This window comes from Parasteatoda tepidariorum, chromosome 9 (genome assembly GCF_043381705.1).
Source record: "Parasteatoda tepidariorum isolate YZ-2023 chromosome 9, CAS_Ptep_4.0, whole genome shotgun sequence".
Classification (NCBI taxonomy): Eukaryota; Metazoa; Arthropoda; class Arachnida; order Araneae; family Theridiidae; genus Parasteatoda; species Parasteatoda tepidariorum.
In genome coordinates, this window is record NC_092212.1 from 58949010 (window position 1) to 58971109 (window position 22100).

Consider the following 22100-nt stretch of genomic DNA (forward strand, 5'->3'; position numbering starts at 1 on the left):
GAGTAAACTCGGGCATAGCAAAATTCGTCAATACGTTTTGTTTTATCACGTTTTTACTCGGCCGGAAGAAAAACAAAAAATAATGATAATCTGCTGTGATAAGATGTTTGCCAATTTATTGCTGTTTGTGGGACTGCAGACGTGTTTTGTGCAATTGTATATATAGGATGGCTGCTGAATTTGCATAGAGAAAAGAGCAAAAAAAAAATGGCGCTCACGAGCGAAAGTAAAAGTAATGCAGATGATTTTTCAGATTATGAAAATGTGAACATATACAATGACTAATGTGGAACTTTTTTCATTCGCTCGAGATAATTAGGGATAGTAAACTGATGGCAAATTAAATATTTTCTTACACACTAAAAAATTAAAATTCCAACTTAGAACTTGTGTATTATGTCTTATTTTAGTTCTTTGTATTTATTAATGAATTAAAAAAAAGTATGCTGCTTTTTTGCATTTTTTTCCAAAATTTTTTTTAAAGGGAAACGGTTAAAAAACTTCACGCTTTTTAATTTTGTGCATTATTGCACATGTTGTCGACCGGCCTGTGTAGGGGGCAGGGAACTGTCCCTGCATAAGCAAGGTCCTGGGTTCGAATCCCGGGCAAGGCATGGATGTTTCTTTCTCTCTCCGTGTGTTCTATGTCCTTTCTCCTTTGTGTGTGAATGTGATCCGCCCGATAAACGGGTTGTGTGAATGGCGTGGCTGAAGTAGAATTCCTGCCCATAGATGGCGCCACTGGCACACGACAAAAAAATTGCGCAGGTTAAATAATATCAGTTCAACAAATATTTAATTTGTTCTTTTTTACCCATACGAAGAACGTAGTAGTTAACTGACAAACGAATAATAAGAAAAAATGAGTTACTAAATGATTGCATGGTATTTTATTTAATGGAGGTTAAATTATTTAACGATGAGATTATGAATGCCTTGCTTCAATACTTTATTTAAATCCATTAACGCGGTGTTTAAGATATGCCTTTCAATGTCGGAGTCATCCATCCATTTAAATGATGTGAATCGAATGAAAGGTTATCTAACAATGAAGTAAAGAAATCTAATCTGCATTTAGTAAGCAAATGGCTTTGATGACCTTAAAAAGAAGTTAAGGTGCTGAAAAGGGAGATTAGTTAAATTGTTGAGCCTTGCAATATGATGTTTCCAGAAAATGATTTTTTTAAAAGTACCAATATCTTTCTTATTTACTTTTTTTTCTCAATAAATTTTAGTTTGTTAGGAGCTTTTTATTTATAATGTGCTATATAAATTTAATTTAAAAATTCTTGTTGGTTTATTGTTTGAATTGGTTTACATTAATTTCGTATCAGTTAATTTTCTTTTTTATTCCAATAAATATACACTGACTTAATCTATATATATATATATATATTTCTCTTGCACGGCGACAAAAAAAAGCCTCATTACAACTACCCGAATGGCAACGCTTGGAAATCGACCAATGATTGCCACTAAAAATGTCACATGCCAAATCTAGCTGAGGTGGCTCAACATATAGCACTTTTAAAAACGGAAACCTGAAACGGAAATAACCAGAGAGAGCATTATCAGCTGCGGCAATCTCATACTATTAAGCTAGGCAGAAGTGAGTAGTCTTTGTCGATAGATCTCTATTTTAGTATTTTGTCAAGAGAGTTTTTTTTTCACGAATTTATTTGACGATTTTTGATTTATATCAAGAATTTATTTGTTTTATTATTGTTATTAGTTATTCATTGAAAAATGAGTCTCAGTCGTGCTGTTACGCTTTAAGATTTTATACTATAGCACATTTCTAATAGGTTTAGCGAATTACATGTCATTTATTTGAATTCAAATTTATTTTAATGACTTAGTATTTACTAAAAAGATGTAATTTTTTAAAAAAAATAAATGATAAATAATTGTTTTATGGATTTGAATGATTGTTTTGAATTCTTAGAATTTTGTGCATTTGCAATGTACCTAAGTTAGTAGCGAGCTTGGTTTGCGAAGCAAACCATATAAGAATGCATAGTAATTTTCGGGGGTTGGCGAGCGTTAGCGAGCAGGGGGCGCAGCCCTCTAGTTTTATAAAATATCCTACTAAATAGAATTACAAATGCGTATGCTCCAACTTCCGTTTTTATAGAAGATTTTTTTGTTTGAATATATTAGGTGGTGGAAAATTTTATATTTGCAGGATTAAATTTAAATTTTGTAATTACAGGATAGCTATGCTTTTGCGGAAAAGAAGAAACTGGTTGTAAGAAAGCTTTATTTTAATCTTTCCTTCAAAAAAAAAAAATATTACTCACCAAACCTACCACTAATTAATAAATAAAAGATACATATTGAAATTATAGTTTTTGCATAATAATATTGGAGCAGAGATGCCAACTGCTCCGGACACATCAAAATAATTACAAAACTGGTAAATAACTACTAAGTAAATTTTGCAAATATTTGACTATTTTTGCTTGCTTTTTAAAAGGTATAGCGTGACTTCAGTACTCTAAAGTGGTGAATAAAAATCTACTAAATTGAATTTATTAAACCAAGAATTACAATTAATAAACTACCTCTTTAAAATACGTATTTGCTGTCCGGAGGAAGTTGGCATCTCTGTTGGGGCCTCTCTGGCCGAGCAGTGTTGCCCGCCAAACGCTCTGTCAAGCGTGGAGGTGGCGGGTTCGAATCCCGCCGTAACCATGGATGTATTCTTCGTGATGTTCCTCTCTGTGTTTTGCTATCTGTCCTTCTACTTGACAAAGGTTTGCAAGCTTTTTAACTTAGCACACAGTCCTGCAAATGTATGTTGTACCAATAATAATATTCCTCTAAGAATGCAATTAAATCTTAATTGTTATTTCAAAATTTGCTTCCACTTTTATCATTCTCTCACACTACCTAGTGGTCCTCGTTAAACTGTGCTACCGTAAAGTGCTCGATTTCGCGCGCAGGTCGTCGGGCTACCGAAGCGGGGGTGCCATCCCCTCCGCAGAGGATCAAAATTGTGATGGCATGTCTTCGGATCATCCTCCGGGATGTTTCCCAGACCGTCGCCAATAGCCCATTGTGCAGCTCTAGTGTGACGTAAATTAACAACAACAACAATCACACTACCTATCAGTTTCACTGCCAATATTCCAGTCGCCCAATGGCGTTAACATCGATGAAGAAGTGAGGTGTCGGCTTCGCGGACAGGTATACTTCGAATCCAATACAAGGCCCAGACAGATTAATACGCTGTAATAGTCATAAAAGGTTTACTTTTGCAGAAAAGAAAGGAAAAATTTAAATGTTCTAAAAACCAGTTATTAATCTTTAACGGACAAGTACCAGCTCTGTATTTGAGTTAATAAATTTATTTTAGAATGATTGTGGTCACCATTATGTGCTATAAACAGAGGTACAAAATCTTATAATCCTACCTTGAAGTTTTTTAAATGTCAGCAAAATTAAATAAATTTTTTCTTTGTTATTCCGCTATCATTCAAAATTTTGTGAATAACTAAGACTTCCAATTTGGTATCTAAGCATATGTACTACTATGAGGTTATGCAGTGATTCCCCTTCCTGTAACTGAGAACAACTTTATCACAATATAATCTCATTTTGTGATTGCCGAGACAAAACCACTATTGCATTAATTAAAGTTCTTTTTTTAAGTACAATAAGAAAAAAAGTTTTTAGCGTAACTACCACTACGAAAATTAAACATTAATTTTGTAATATATATGACATGCTGACTCTACGCCAATGAGTAGTGATTATAATTAGATATATGTTGACAATGACTACCACGATATGTGTTACACACTGTAACAGCGTCCTCCTCGCACTGTTGTTACTCATTCTCATTTACACAAGTAAGGTTTAAATTTTTTTGTTGGTTTATTGTTTGGAGTAAACTATAGAACAATGGTTAACTTACCCACAAGTTAACTATAAACATACGATTATATCAATAAGAATTGAACTGAATAAGAATACCTTAAATAAAAATATTTACTTTCGATTAAAAAAATAATTTTATCAAAGAAAGGGGGAGTAATGGCTTTTTATGACCTTTGTAATAATATTTTAGTAAAAATATCGAAATTTAAATATAATAAAAAATGAAAAATAGCATGTATTGACGATAAAATCGGCACAAATAAAGCACATCAAAGGTGATGATTAAAATGCCTAATTCAAAAACCGCAAGTTATAGTACCAAATTAAAAGTTTCAGGATTTTCTGAGCCCCGTGGAAAAGCGAAGCAATAACTGTTAAAGAAATAATAGAAGAAAAAAAAATCTTAGATTTTTGATGAAATCGGTGCAGTGTAGCGCACACGAGTAGAGTTATTACTAAAATTCGAAATTCACGCATCATAATTTTGTCGTTTTAAAAATAATGGGATTTTTAAAACTATTAAAATTCGCCGCTGGATAAAGCAATCGAAAAATTGCATTGACTTAGATTTGGGTACGTCCAAAACTCAAATGCGCAATTTAAAATTTTAATTTTTTCTTTTTGATTTTCCCAACAGAAAAAAATTATAATAGTTGATATTATTATGTTCAGGTGCTCTCGCTGGAGAAACGAAATAAAATATACTTATATTTTGATATAATATTTTTCTTAAACAATATAATTCCTTATTTATCTTAAATATACTTAGTTTAACTGCTTTGTTATAATATACATATGTTACGTTCAAAGTAATAAATCTAATAATTATAAATAATAATCACTTGGTCGGTAGGGCGCTGGGCCCATGTCCGAGAGTTCGTGGGTTCGAACCCCGTCAGCCGAAGACTCCCTGTGTAGTAAAGTGACTGATGCACGTTAAATCTGTCGAGTTGTAAAAGTCCTCCATGTTCCCATAACAAATCAATACCTCTGGAGGTACTGGATTGGAGATCGATCGTTCTCTGATTTAGGTCAAAATTACGATGACGAATGAATGGATGTATGAATGGGTCCGCCCTATAAACGGGTGCGATGTATGGTGTTGCAGAAGTCGAATTCTTGGCCATAGATAGCGCCACTGGAAAACAAGAACAATCGCACCACCTCTGCCTAAACAGGCATACGCCAACAACAGCAACAATAATCACTTTTTGATAAATTATGCACATTAAACAGTTATTATTAATAATTGCCAGTGAAGCTTGTTCAATATGATTAACCAGGTATAATTTATTAAAAATTGAACTAATTTTTGTATACATCTCTTACTGAAACGCAACTTTTATATGCGTATGTGCTGTTGCGATAATAAATCTGTCTTTGTAGAGATAAAAACTACTTAGAATACGGTTTTTTATTTATGTTTTAATTTAAAGTAAGCCAACCGGCCTGTGTAGGGGGCAGGGAACTGTCCTTGCACCAGAAAGGTTCTGGGTTCGAGTCCCGGGCAAGACATGGATTTTCTTTCCTTCTCTGTACTATCTGTTTTCACTGTGGGAGCAACGTTGGCCCACCTAATATAGTGCCCCTGAAAGAGAGGTCAACAAAATCGCCCTGTATATGCCTGAATTGACGGATGTTAACACAGGTGGGCATTGGAAGAAAAAAAACTTAAAATAATTGCTTTAAAAGTTCATTTTTTTTTTAACTTATCATCTTATGTATAGATGAATGATAATTTTTGAAATCCTTAATTCATAAATTTTCATACCATTTGCAAAAGATTAATGAAAATATTACTTCATGGAATACGATTTTGATCATTATTTATAAATTTTTAAAAACAGATTAATTAAGGGAAGTGAGTGTTATTGCCCATACATTCATGTTTTTTAAGGTCAAGTGACATTGCCCGGTATAGCCCTACACTGATGTGTAACACATTTGCCCGGTATACCCTATACCAGTGGTTCCCAAACTCTTTTGTCCCATGGACCCCTTTTTTTAGTCAAAACTTGCCCACGGACCCCCAAGTGAGAAACTACATGTATGGTATAAAAATTAAAAATTAAAAAAAATATATATTTTGTTGAAGAACTATTTATTGAAATTATATCTTTTGTTTAAAGTAAAAAAAATTAAAAAAGATTATGACTTTAATGAAAGTGATGAGATTTTAAGTTTTTATATCAGGCTCAAGTTTGTGGACACTAATTTCTAATCATTTATTTATTTTTGTGATGAGTTTCATTACGGTTGAACCTGAGTTTCATTACGGTTATTTGATTATCCTCTTCCCAAGTTGTTTATACAGAAAAAGTTTTGCAACAAATGCAGTATTACGATTTTAGTTTCGATTAAATTTATTGTTTATCTTGTAGTTTCAAATTAGTTTCGTTAAGTTTGGCAAATGTACTGAAAATACATACGCTGCAGCTTGTTTTAAGTTAGCCAGAAAACCTCGGTATCTTTCTACCATTGCTGTCAGTTGCTACAGAAATGATATTAGTCAAGGGTATAGCTTTTAATTCAGTCAATAACATTTCACCTTTCGTATCGCTTTCCAAACATTTAGCAAATAATAATTCTTGGTAAAATTTTTATTCTTTTACAAATCTTACAGAAGCTAAAAGTAAAAGCTTCGTTTCCTGGATAAGTGGACTCGTCAAGTTGTATAGAAAATTCAGATATTTTTAAGTAAGAAAGAATTTTCTACACACTGAGATATTTTGTCAATCCTTCTTTGTTCATTATTATTACTCCGTGGAATTCTTTTTACAATGTTAAAAGCTGGTTTGTGCAACCCGGTGAGTATTATCCCACTTACAGTTAGTGAATAAGTTTTTCAATAGTGTGAGGCTTTCCGGAATTTGCAATTATATTATGTTACATATAGAAACATGCGAAACATCGTCACCTCGCTTAGATGTTGTCCCTATAAGTTGTTGCAATGACGGTGTTTTCAGATATTTTTCTTTGACTGTTTGAAAAATAGTTAAATTTTTATCTTTTTTGCTAATATGGATTTTTATCAATTGTTTGTTAAGCTTGGAATGTTTGATTGAATCACTTGTTATAATTTTAGTACATAGAAGACACATAGGTAAAGTACTATTTCCTGGTAAAGAAATAAAGATATAATTCAAATATTCAACACTGCATTTTTGGCGTTTTTTCTTCGACCCATTCATACTGTTATCTCTTAAAAAGGGAACAAAAGATATAAGAAAATTTGTAAATCAACTGTTTAATTTGTAACAAACCACTGTCCACTGTTAATAATTATCAGCTCCCACCTTTATTTATGGTTTACTTAGGACGTAGAAATCGCTACTATTTTATTTATCTTATTTTCCGTGATAATAAAAACCAATCACAATTTTATTATTTTATATTAAACCTCACGCGGACCCCCTGACGTTGTTCAGGGACCCCTAAATCAGTTTTTATTTTTCACGGACCACCTGAATGGTACCACGGACCCCTGGGGGTCCATATGAACCACTTTGGGAAACACTGCCCTATACTGGTGTTTTTCTTTAGGTCAAGTGCCACTTCCCGGTATACATTTGCCTGGTATACCCTACACTAATTTTTAAGGTAAAATGTCTCTACCCAATATTCCCTACACCGATGTTTTAAGGTAAAGGACCATTGCTCGGCACTCATCTGGCTGGTATTCCAACACATATGTTTTAAGGTTTAGTGCCTTGAAAAACGTAAAAAGACAACGTACATCAAATGAATTACGTACGCAAAGAGCGGGTTGTCTGCATCCAAAGTAAACAAGCAACAGACATTGCCAAGCTGGTTGTTGTGCTGGAAATTACCATTACGCGTGTGTACTCGAAATCTCTAGCCAAATATATGCTTTGAAAATGATTTCAAACTTCATTGATTCTTCTTTAATAATAATCGGTAAGAGTAACAAATTCTGAAAGATTAATCACTTATACCAACCTAATAAGTTTTTCTTAATAATAACCGATTATTTACATTGACTTTAACATATATATTTCAAATTTCATAGCTGTGAAGCGATTTAAATTTAAGACACGGAGTACCTAGCTTGAGGACTACCTGTTCCTTTATCGAAATTGAAATGGAATAAGGGAAGAGTTAGGGTGAGAAGTTTACGTAAATAAATTAACGATAAGTTAATATTACACTTAAGATAATAAAAATTACAACTATAAACAGCATTTACTTTTATACAAATGAGCGAAATTTGATGATAAACAAAAAAACTAGGTAAGCGATACTATAATTTTTATCAAAATTTTATTTTTATATTTAAAGTGGTAAAAAAATTTATAGTTTTTCTATTTGATACTTGGATTTATAAATTTCATTTTGCATTATTTAAACCATTACAGCATTTAAATGTAATTGTATGGCATTTGTATTACGTTTTAGTTCAAACTTCGGCATAATAAAAGAGAAAAAATATTTCTGTTAACAAAAGTAGTTCACAATCCATTTTTTTGGTGAAATTATTTTTTGAAAAGACTAACAATTAACGTTTTTAGCTTCTACTGAATTTTTTTTCTAAAAAAAATAATACATAAAAAATTAAACAAATAAAAATATCATCCCAATTTGTACTAGTTTCCCGCTGACGTGTTACATTTACACAACATTTTGTAATAATGTAGAAAGTTCTTTTTCGAAATTTTTTCCAGACGGAAAATTAATGCTAAAGCTAAGATGATAATTCTAACGTCTTTTTTTCATCGTAATAAATGTGTAGGACGAAATATTTAATTAACGAAACTTAACTTTTTAAAAAATCGATTAAAAAAATAAATAATAACACTGCTAATATTATTATAAAGATTTCATAAGTTATCTCTTTATGCACGTGTAAATAAATTCCCATTAAGCCCAGAGTTTTCTTCAAGTTTTTTTTTCTTCCATTCATCTCTATACATAGTTATCTCCCTTTTGTTTATTTAACTTAAATATCGTAAAAACTAAGATAAATTATATAACCCTTGCATTGCCTTCAGGCAATTAATTCCGATGAATAATCAGGCAATTAATTCCGGTATCTAGATACGTTGACAAATATCATTACATTAAAGCATTATAAACTGGTAATACAGAAAATTTCCTTTACTCTGATAACTTTCGTTTCAGGTAGAGGTTACTGTTATTTTGAAACGATGTTTTTATAATACACAGTGTTTATAAGATCAAAGTTGTCTCTTTATGAGGTCATATATGACGTGTATCTCTTCGCAAAGAACAACTTCGGAGGAGGGAATTAAAATATCCATTAATATATAGTTCCAATATAGGATCATTTACTAATAAAAGTTAGAAAGCAATTCAGGTAAAGATGTTTGCCGTGTGTGATTGCATCTGTCGCAAGGCGAAGGTTGTCATTAGAAATAACAGATTTATTTATAGCGTGGAATTCATCAGAAGACTTGTCTTTTATTGATGATGAAACATTTTTATATTTATTTAATTTTGCTGATACTTTGTAACGATAAAAGAATTACAAGACTTGCAAGGTTATCGGAAAAGGTAGGGTCAACTATTTAGATATGTAATTGGTAATAATAATAATACAATCGTTGTACTTTTCAGAAGTTCCTTTGTTAATTCCGAAGCAAAAAAATGCAGGTAAACTCTACATTTCCTAGCCGTGGAATGCTTACGAAGTTAGTACTATATTACTTTGCCATGGAATATATATGAAGTTAACGTTATATTACTTTGCGCTGGAATGCAAATGGAGTTAACACTACGATTCTTAGTCAGGACACTTATTAACTTACTTCATCTGTTTACGGAAATAACCTTTTACATGATTTTGTCCATTTGTGCTTAACCTTTATTTTGTCTTCTTTGCTCTTGTATTTTAACTTTTTTCTTTAAATTGAAGTTTAGCAAATAGTGCCTCTCTCTCTCTGTATATATATATATATATATGCAAGTTCAAAATGAAGACATAGCAAAGGAAAATTATAGACATATGAAAAAAAAGGGGGGGAATAATAATGAAAAAAATAACANATATATATATATATATATATATATATATATATGTCTTCATTTGTGTTCAATTTGCGCTCTAGGAATTTTTCAACATCAACATCTATAATCAGTTCTAACTGTAATCATATACCAGTTTCAACTGTAATAAAATTAAACTTTTTTTAAAAAAATCTTGAAAACTGAGTGTAGTTTTATATTACTGATGTAAAAAACAATAACATTAAAAACATACAAACTGCAGATTTTTATTGCTTTAAAGTTTGAGGGAAAATTCCATTAAAGTTATTATAAGTTATTATTATAAGTTCCACTAAAGTAAAGTATAATTCCCTTACTATCAAGCGCTATCTTTCATAATGTAATAAAGTGACCCCTTGATTTTCCACTTTTTTGCAAAAGTATTATGTTTTCGAATTCTATATTATCAAATATTATTTCTGTATTATCAAAATTATTATTTCTATATTATCAAAAGTTCGTTGAGCACAAAAAATATTAAAAAAAACGAAAAGTGAAAATATAAGTACAATCCAAGATGGCGTGGGTAGTGGCCTCTTAACAATATTTTAGCTTCACCAAAATACATACTTTTTGTTATATTATGTTTTATTTCTATTTTACTTTGTTGTAAAAAAGGTGATTATTCTTTTGTGCGTATCGTCGTAAAGTTTTTTATACTCTTCTGTTTTTCTGTATTTAATTTGGTGTGAAGTGATGATATAACTATAGAATCACACTCCTCCTGTCTTTTTCTCTCTGTTTACAAGTGTTCCGCATCTTTGCTTTTGATGCATTGGAATTAAGATAATAATGTCTATAAAAACCGGATAAGTTGAATCCAGTAAGTGTTAACTTTGACATTTTGTAAAATTTCTATTTTTCTCTCCATAATTTGCTTTGAGTATTTGGAAGAACTTTATTGTTCAGAAAGGTGTCCAGGAGAAAGTAAAATGTTGGTTTAAAAACATGTAATGGTCAACTGTGTCATAGAAATTGATTTTGGTCCTAGCTTCCCACAATATTTAACCCAGCTCCCTTTATTGGAAAGGTTCCTTTTTCCAATAGAGAAAAAAGTTGTACCACGCGTGTTTAATTATTAGTATGTACTTTGCAAAATCAAAGTAGTTTTGCAAACTACCGCAATATACCAATGACATAAATATTCGTATTTAAATCGAAAGTCATAGTATAGTGCAGTGATTCTCAACCTTTTTTTTTGTGATTATTTTCCAAATTATTTTTTTCGACTAATTTTCTATTAGTTAGTAATAGTTATTTTTTTTTGTGCTAGTTATTAATTGTTAGCTTGTTTTCTATCGTTATTAACTGCTGTTTTTTTTAACATTAATTATTATTTTTTGTGTGATTTCTTGTAAACTAGTTTTATTACTAATTATTAATTGTTAGCTTATTTTTTTGTTAGTTATCCTTTGTTAATTTGTTTTTAGAACTATTAATCGCATAGCTTACTTTAATGATTAGCTTTTATTTCCGTTTGAAAGTTAATATTTAGCTTGCTTTCTTTTGTTAATTAATAATTTTAATAGTCATTAAATTTCATACTTATTTCAACATTTTTTAAAATTGTGTGTCAAANTCTTAAAAACTAGTTTACATTTAATTTTCAATGCTTACATTAATTTGTATGAAAATTTTTGAGAAAATAAAAATTGCATATAACATATTTTTATCAAATATTTTACACAAAATTTTTTAATTTTATAACCGGGGACAAAACCGGGGACGCAAACCGACCGGGGACACGAGGTCCTCGCCGGGGAAAATCCCCGGACATCGGGGACGTCTGGTCACCCTAATTATAAAGCATTACAATTTTCATTGTATCATTTCTAACATTTGACGGCCCATTTTAAGAATTTGGAGGCACACAAAAGTGCCGCGGCACAGTGGTTGAGAATCACTGGTATAGTGCATTATCAAAATTGACTTGGTGAGAACAGATATGAACTAACACATTAATATTGGTACTTTTCATGGATAGATCACTTTTTGGAGTCAGGTATTAATGGGTTAAAGAGGTTATGAATTAACATTTAAAGGAAGGCTCTTAATACCCTGGAAAAGAGGGAAAAAGAAGTGGTAGCAAAATCATTTCATATATAGCTTATTTTCGGGAGAGGTAAAATATTGTTGTTTGCAAAAACTTAATCAACTATGTAGCGGTAAACAATTTACAACTAAAATTGTCAATTTTACTTTTAAAATAATATTTTTTTTATATAATTATAAAATTAAATTTTATTCCTATTCGATATTGATGTATTAAATTTTTATTGCAATAGAAATAGAATTTGCAATTAATGCTTGTTTCAATAGTTAATCTTACTCATTCATTGAGCGTTCCTGCAATAAACAAATAGTTTAAGAGCTTTACTTATTTTCTATATTTTTATACAATAGTAAAGGTAAATAATGTAAAGGCTAGAAAATGTAAACTGATTCCTATAAAATAATAAAAGCTCCTGTAAAGAACTTTTATACAAATTCGAAATCTTTCCTGTTTAATATATACCCATATGAATTATGTACCTAACTATCTTTCCTATTAAATAATAATAATAAAGAAATAAACATGATCCTTGACNCTAATTATTAACTGTTAACTCTGCGAAAAATAGCCAATAGAAAAATACGTAATCGCAAATTTTCATGGCTAGTTTTGTTTTTAAATAAAAAATTTTGAAATTTTCGTATGTTGCAAGATATTTCGCATAAGAACGCGTACCCCAGCTAAACTACTCCCGTACCCCTGGGGCTACGCGTACCACACTTTGGGAAACACTGCTATAAAATAATAAAAGCTCCTGTAAAGAACTTTTATACAAATTCGAAATCTTTCTTGTTTAATATATACCCATATGAATTATGTACCTAACTATCTTTCCTATTAAATAATAATAATAAAGAAATAAACATGATCCTTGACGAAACCATTAACCGTATGTTTTTAGAATAACAGATAAACGAAAGCATAACGGAGAGCTTCACGCACGAAGTCTCAAAGTCATTAAAATTGTTTTCAACATGAAAAGATAAAAAACTGTTATGTATCTTTACACAAAATTGATTGCGCAACTATTATGGGAGTTAGTAAGAAGCAGCGAACTAAGGCTCCTATACTATCAGAGCTGACCTATCAAGCAATATTGGAGCAAAAAAAGTTCACAAGTTAACGTAATTTTAGTATTCCTTATGTTATTACTGAGAAGCCAACTGCTGCGAACAAGCTAAACTAATTTAAAAAACGGTAAATAACTACAAAGTAAATTTTGCAAATAGTTGACAATATTTGCTTGCTTTTAAGAATGTAAGGCATGTTATAACTACTGTAAAGTGGTGAATTATATAAGCCTACGCATTGTTTAGAAATAGTGGTGGATTAAAATCTACTAAATCGAACCCAAGAATTACAATTAATAAACTACCACTTGAAAATATTTATTCGATGTGCTTATGTTAGCTCTTTGCTCCAACAATAAATGATAATTCGGCCTGTCTAATTCAGGGGCTCTACAGCGAACAAGAGGTTATGAACAAGAGCAGCGAACGAGAGGAACAGTGTTTCCCAAATTTTTGTCAGCTATGGAACACTAAATATTCGACCTTCTTTCGATGGAACCCCGACTTAATAGATAAATTTCATTAGCGTTCATGGATATTTTGAGAATACTAATTATTTGAAAAAATTATTTTTTATTAATTATTTCGAAAATGCTAATTATTTTAAAAATATTTTCTGAAATTTTATAATTTTATCTATGTTTTAGAGTCTTTATATCAGGCAGCAGTTAATTTCAAACGTCGGGCAATTAATTTCGATCTAGTTTTGTTCTGATATTGTATTTTTTTTTCTTCTTTCGGATGTATAAACTGAGAATGAATAAAATAAGATGAAAAATAATATGACAAAATAAGATGATATAGTCTTTGTTTGCTGCAAAGAAAATGGAAATGAACTGTTCATATTTTATGTATAATATATTTAATATATATATATATTTAAAATTTTTGCCATTTTATTTATTTGCATTTTACTAAAATTGCTAACTTAAAAATTTTAATCTATCTATATATACATATTTCTCTTACATGGCGTCAAAGATGGTAATCATTTCTTTTTTGCGTCCAAGCGTGTGATCTGTCATAAGCCGGAAGGCGGAAATAGACATATTTACAAACTTCTGAATGAAAATTTTTTTCGCGTCTGAACAACAAAAACCTGAAACAAACTGAGCTATAAAATAGGAAGAATTGAAAGGTTGAAAGAGATTAGTTCATATTAGCAAATAAAGAGTTGTATCAAAGAAAAGTAATTGGGTATAATATGAAAAAAGCACAACTACTTCCACTTACTAGAAATAACATTTACATTTTAGTTTAATTAATAAACTGAGTTTTAAATATGCTTACTAAATTCATAAACTTCGGTAAAACAACAGTATAAATTATTTCCAAAGGAACTAGACTAATACAATTCCAACCTGGCGAGTAGCGACTTTCAACAAGACACTTCGTTTGATGCTTTTACTTGTTGCTAGAAATCAGGTTCGCAGAAAATGCTGTTTACTAGTTAAATTTAGTAGGAATAACACGATCTGTGACGTAGGCTATAGTATACCCAATTGTTTTTTTTTAAAAAAATCATAATAATATTTAGTTTTTGCAAGTTTTTCTATAAAGTTTCCTATTTTCAATTGACTTTTACTTTACTTTATTTAAACAAACTGGGCACCTAGGCCACGAAGCGGCCCCTATCCCATTCATCATTAAATTACATTCAGTAAGGTAAAATACATTGATTTGGCAAACATCGTGGTAGCCATAAAAAAATCAAGTCGTTTGCTTGTGAAATATTAAAACAATGAAAAAATTTAATATGACAAATGGACGTTTTTACATAACATTAGAAATATTGATTGTAGACTTAAATTAAAAATAAAGATAAAACATGATTTGATATATATTTTCAATTGATTTCAATTTGACTTCCTAATACGTAATCATTTGAACAGCTTTATAGTGATACTTCAAAGTGTTGAAATAATTGTGTTTTTAACGAAGTTGTGAATCTTCAATAGTGATTGTTTATTAAAAGAGCATAATTGAAGTGAAACTTCTAATGCGACTTCCAACAAGGTTGCGTTAAACGTTTAACGCTACCAGGGCAACGAGCGGCCTGTGATCCTTGCAGGAGATTTTAATGTGAATTTCTCGTTACCTGAAGCTGAAACATTATTAACCTTCCTTAAAGACAAATTTGGATTGGAAATGATAAATGGTAGGAATGATCCAACAACCAAAGGGGGAACTACCATTGATGCAGTTTTTGCAAGAAATATTGAAAAAATAGAACTCAAACATTTCGTATCTTACTTTAGTTATCATAATCCCATTGTAAATGTTATAGATTTGGATATTTCTCCACTCGAAAATGATAATTAAAAGATGCGATCAATTGTGAATTGTCAACAATGTTAATAAAGTTTGTCTTAAAGAAACAATATGATTTCACTAAAAATCAATTTCTACCCCTTCCTATTTTCATTTCCACATTGCGAAGTTTCACTTCTTCCGCCCGGAGGGTCTCCACGCACTATTTTTTTATTGTTTTGTTTCTGCTGCATGTCATTTATTTCAATTTAATTATTTTAATTTCATAACTTATTATTGATTAAAAATTCTAATTTTTTAAAGAGGAATTAGCTTTAAAGGTTATAATGAATTATTTAAATTTTTAAGAGTTTACGTAAGAACACATTTCAAATATGTTTAGTTTACCGATCGAAGCGAGCATGGTTTGCAAAGCAAACTATATAAGGCTACACAGCAATCTTCAGGGTTTGGGGAGCGTAAGCAAGCAGGGGGTGGGGCTCACTGGTTCAATAAATAATTAATTATAAATTGCCTAAATAATGGATAATGAATTATACATAGATAATAATAAATAATAAGATAAATAATAGATCATAAAATTAAATATTTACCGACTTCAAAAATCTTAACTGATTAAAAAAAAGAAAAAAAAAGTTTTTATTTTCAGAACCCATGTGACGCATCCGCGAAACACCTTTTGGTAACCACTGCTCAAGAATATTAGAAATATTTGACATATCGAATAATTTTTATCTAAATACAATGGACACCAATATGCAATATATACCAGTATTAAGACCAGTATATGCATCTTACTTACAAAAATTATAACGCTATTTCTTAATTGCGAATTTTCTAAATAAATTTTTCTTTAAAAAAACATGATGCGTATAAATAAAAATAAATATTAATTACTGGAGAAAAAAAATTGAAATTCTAATAATATTTTTCCCACCATAAACTACCTAGGGCCATTTTCATATGATACAAAACGTCATAACTTCTAATATTGCTGAGATTTGCTAATGATGATTGACAAAAATACACATCGCACACAAATAACAAATAAAGCATTTTTTTAAATTAATTTCATAGTAAAAATTTCGCTCTCTGAATAAATGAACAGGGTAATTGAGAGTAAATAATAATTATTGGTACACATAAAAATTCAAACTATATTTTTCCCACCGTAAAACTATGATCATTTTAATTCAGAACATCTTCATTCATGAAATATTAAACTATGCATGTCTAGACCTTTCTTATCGCATCAAGAGAAATTTCGGTGACAACCGATGTCTTCAAGTTCATGTAAAAGACTTATAGATAAACGAACAGGCATAAAATATTTTTGAACGGACATAATGATAATTTATGTGGAGAAAAAAAAGAGGAACAAAGTTCAATCACGTGACATTGAAGATAAAGGCTACCCATTGGTCACGTCAATATTTTTTTTTCCACGTTTGCTGAACTTGACAAAAATATTACTCTTTTACTGATTTTCTCTGCCTGGGAAATAACCTATTGTAATTTATGGGAAAATCTACTATTTATGATATAAGTGTTATGTACTTCGTTTAAAGAGAAACGAAAAATGATTCCTATAAATGGATATTTCATTACCGTTTCTAAGTGATTCTTAGCTCTGTGGAAGTGAATCTATAATCTTCAAGTGAGCCATGCTCATGGAATAAATGTAAGTACCATCATTTTGATACTTATTTCCTCTTAAACATTTTTTTCTCGAGAAGAAAATCTGCAAAATTATCCTATTCCTTTTTTTATTCCATTATAAAAGTTAAGAAGCAAAAACAAAATATCAAGGCTTCAACTTTTCCCAAAACCGTTAATCCACTAAAATTCACACAGAGTACGAACCACTAGTGAAGTAAAACTAAATTTTTATTATAACGTTTTTTTCATATGTTATTCTCATTTTCTTGAAAAAAAGGAAATTATTTGTAGCTACCAGTATTTTTTTGAAAAACTTTAAAATAGATATAAAATTTTTTCCAATAATTCTTTAAGTAGTAACAGAGAGGTCAACTGCTCCGGACAGGCCAAAATAATTTAAAAAAACGGTAAATAACTACAAAGTAAATTTGTCAAATAAGTTATAGCATGACTTAATTACAACAAAGTGGTGAATCATATAAGCCTACGAATTATTTAGAAATAAAGATGGATAAAAATCTACTAAATTGAATTTATTAAACCAAGAATCACAATTGATAAACTACCACTTTAAAAATATATATTTGCTGTCCGGAGCAAGTTGGCATCTCTGTAGTAACAGCCACCCAGAGAGTATAGACTAATGAACTCAAACTGTTTTTTATTTTAAATTTCTATAATATTACATGATGTATGGGATATGGGCTTTCTGCACACCCCAGGTGTCCAATTTTTGTAAATAAAGTAAAGTAAGAAAATTCCTCAGGGAATTTAAAATATCCTGTCCTGAACTTATAGACCACTTTTCTCTCATTAGTAACTTTTTTTTCTTGAAAATTGCTTCATTGCTCGATATTTTAATCTGTTATTGAGAAATGGTAGCTAAGAATAATTATTTCTCTTGACAAGAAAAGAAAATTTGATAAATTTCTTTATATTTTATATTATTCTTCGGGATGGCATACTAATCAGCATGTTAACAGAACTGTCAAATATTTATAAAAAGGCCACTGACCTTTTTATAAAAATGGAAATATAGATCTGGTAAGTGATATACTTTTTAGAGTATTCTGTTCTTGGAAACCCTAATTATTATTACATTTTAATCTCATAAAACCAATTGCATATCAAATCCTGTTTTAAACTACATTTCTATACATCTCTGATTCAGAAACTCATATTTAAAATCAAAAATCGTTTGCATGTTTCGGTCAGATGACTTTTTTTAATCAAACAAAATGGTATTATAACGATTTTCATTCTTGGAATCATTTCTTCAAGGTCCGCTGAGGTTGAATATATTCAAAAGTTCCTTAGTAAATAACCTTCTCTTAGTGAGAAATTCTAACGTAATTTAATTTGAATATCGTATCTTATGTAATGTAAATTCATTCTCCTGACATAATATTTCGAATTTATTTACGCATTAAGGTAAAACGTAGAATTTGTTGATGCGTTTTATTTCCTTATTTCTTTTAAAGCTTCTGATTTGGAGATCGTTCAAGCTGAAATACTTACTTTTTTTTTCCTCGAGAGATTAAAGAAAGTAACTCTAACTTCCAAAGACAAAAATAACGTGTATAGTATTTACATATGAAATCTCTTAAAGCCATGGTTTTTCAAATATTAAAATGAAATTTATAATTATGTACTATCTAATCAATAAATTGGAGAAAACAACACTAAAGTTCAAACGTCAGGATAAATATGAATTTCTAGGTGAAATCGTTTACAGTCAGGATGTAAGTGAAAATTAGCATTAAAAAAACTTTAACTATTTCAAATTATGCCCCATCCGACGTATGCTTTAGGGAAATCAATTAACATGCGTTGATGAAATTAAATTTCTGCTCACATTGTTGCGATTTTTATTTCATTATCACTGTAAAAAAAACTTCACAAAAAAATGCAAGCGCACGCAGCTAAAAAAAAGTTGATCTTTCTAATATGAAATCAACAAACAAGCATATTTTAGAAGCCCATTCTATAATAAAATCAAGTTTGCAAGCAGCTGAAGAAACAGATATACTATAACCAAAGTGAAATTATTTTTATTTAAACCATTTAATTTATTTATTATTCAAAAAAAGGACAAACTAATATTTAATTCAGCAAATGTGATCAAATATTGAATATAAATTTTTTTTTAAAGCATTTAAAATACATTTTTTTTGGTCAAATTCGAAAGAAGTAAGACAAAATGCCGTTATCCTTGTAGAATGAAATATGTATAAGAAATTAAATTGCTTCAATAAAAAAAGGAAAATTAAGTTATTTGGTCGTTAATATTTTTATGACATGCTAGTTTTTTCATAAATATATTACTTATTTAATAGTTTTATGTTTAATTATTCCAGTTAATAAATAAAATAATTAATGAACCAATCGATAAATAAATGGAAGAAAAAAATAATTCACTGCTAAGACGAAGACATTATTTTTCACTTTTTCATGAACCGAATTACAACTAATTTGGTGACAAATCTTGTCGAATACTAAACAGAAATAGAATATTCCTCTCATTAAAATAAGCATATTTTTTGACACATTCGTTGTGTTCAAATGATGTAATAATAATTTTAAAAAAATTTCTGCAATAAGAGTATAAAACTGCAAAAAAATTACAATTTTAAGTTAATTAGTTTTTCAATAAATCCAATTTTTGTACATACTGAATAGCCAGACAAAATTTGCCGAATAATGAAAATCTTTGGGAGGTCACAGCGACCTTAAGTGACCTACCTCCCATCCTGGCACTCCTGTTTAGTTACGATAATTTATTTAAAATTTTATAATTTCTCAAAATAAAATTTTGTTAAATTTTTATTTATTTTTTTAAATTTAATTTAATTTTATATTTATTAAAAAAATTTTAATTAATTGATGATTATAATTATTTTTATAAATATTGTGTATAAAATATTTAATTAATTAAAATTTTATAAAATAAATCTATAAATTATTAAAGCTTTTAAATAAAAAATTTGTAACTTATTGTGTTTAATTTATAACAATTCTCCGAAAATAGTTTCTGCAGCAACCACTTTAAGAAATTTACCAAATCGAAACAACCTTGATTACCGGATAAGTCCGTTCAAAGCGCTTTTAGTCTGTCCGGTCTAATAAATGTCCGGTTGAAGCGCTTTTGTACTACATTATATGACCTGACTATGTACGTAATGCTGCATCGGTTAATCAATTGTGAAACTACTGATCAAAGTCAAAGAGCAGAAAACAGGAGATTCATGTCTATGAGGAGATAAGTTGTTGCATCTATTTTTATCGCACAAGTCTTTCATCATTTGTTTTTATCAGATAGAATATTAAAAAGGAAAGTAAACAAAAAGAGAACTATATTATCTTGTTAATATCATTCTTTTTTATTGTGCCATTGACTTTGTAAGAGAAAAGCAAAGGAAAACATTGCTGTATTATCTGTTTCATTTTAAAAGCTTCCTATGCCATTGACTTAGAAATCATTCTAATCTGATCTGATGAGCTATCTATAATATTTAGACAAAAAAAGAATGTTTATCTTGCTTTAATTAATAGATAAAAGAAAATTTAAACACATTATATTGGTTCTGCTGTTTGTTATAAGCTAGAATACAACAGTGTGTTTAAATGAAAAGCGTCTTAACTGTTAACATAAATCAGGATAGTTTTTTCTATTTTATTTTATTATTTTTTTTTGAATTGATGATAAAAGTGCTTTATGATTTGTTTACTAACAAAATAGAAACTTCCGAGTATATAATTTTTTCTTAAAAAGAATATTCCTGATTTATCGTGTAGAGTTACTACTTTTCCGGAAAAGATAAAATATTAATTAAAATATTTCCTTCTGGATTCTTTTTCTTCTTCTTTCTAGTAAGTTAACTATCTGCATATTTATTTTCTGCAATATAATGCAATTATTTGCTTGTTCCTGGTTTTGTTCATCCAGCATCGCCTAGAGAAACTCTGAAGATGACAGAAGATTGATAATCCTTTAATCTTTGTCTCTTATTTTTTATTTACTTATTTATTTATTGAAGAACTAAAAGAACGCAACACACGTTTCTAATTATTTATTGGAATCTTGGGCATTAATTCAATTTTGAGAATAAGAATAAGTCACATCAGCTCATCTTCGTACCCTGGAATCTTGTTTTTTTCACACGAATGCTGATTCCCGTGGAAGCGATATTTGTTTTTTTTACCATTTCTTCATAGCGCGAGGATATGCATTTTACCCTGATTTGCCCTCTCAGCTATTGTGGTTTTTCCTGTTCTGTTTTCCACCTTTTTTTTTCTTCTTCTCTCGGCTACTGTGGTTTTTCTAATCTTGTTCCTCACCTTAATTTTTTCCATTCTACGTTTCATATCTAAAATAAATTTTGTTTTTTTTTCTTCTCATTTAAGCCTAGCAAGTCTTAAAAATGGGCGTATATTTTTGAGCACTTGAAACATGATGACTGTTATTGCCACTTTGTATATTTCTGAATTTTTTAATCACTTCTAATTCAGTAATATTAAATTCGAAACTTTAGATTTACCGCAAAATTCTACCAGCGAATGAATACGCTCAAATTTATACAAAGATGCCTTTATATTAAAAAAAGTGGTAGGACATTTACCCTTAATTATGTAGGATATTACTCAATTTACCCAGATGCACCACTTAGTTTTGTCGGATGCACAGGCTCTTTTGCGCTGTACTTGCAGTGTCTTTTAAAGTTAGAACATAATCATTGAGCTTAAGATTAAATACCCTACTACTTTCTTTTATAAAAGAACCATTACCATTTCTGGAAAGGGAAGAGTGTACTATCGCTGACAGGACTTTCCAGTAGTTCTAATATAAAGGATATTTACATTTTTATTCTTGCTCTTTCTTTTTCTGAAAATTAAGTAAACAAATATGAAGTATATCTGCCAAATACTACGTATTTTGCAAACTATTTTAAAAGATAGGTATACAACTAAAAATTAAAACATTCGGGATTTTTGTCAACAATTTACAAGCTTTACCACGAAAATAAAATGGTAGAAATCACATAAATCTCGGTGCGCTGCCGCGAAGCGGCATTAACCGATTCACCTGTAGTAATAAATCGATGATGAGGAGTAGTGAGGAGGAATGGAGATGGGAGAAGAGG

The 22100-nt window shown here is 29.8% G+C and overlaps 1 protein-coding gene across 2 annotated transcripts in view; it reads left to right on the forward strand.

The window, feature by feature from the left end:
- Positions 1-9276: 9276 nt before the first annotated feature.
- LOC107449242 (metal cation symporter ZIP14) overlaps positions 9277-22100 on the forward strand; it is a 39605-nt gene continuing 26781 nt past the window's right edge. The window contains exon 1 of one of the 2 annotated variants that reach the window (XM_071184769.1): positions 9277-9414. The gene's annotated coding sequence lies outside the window, so the exon portion shown is untranslated. Of the gene's footprint in view, positions 9415-16842; positions 16982-22100 lie in introns of those variants that run through there. The other variant, XM_071184768.1, reaches the window with a different exon arrangement.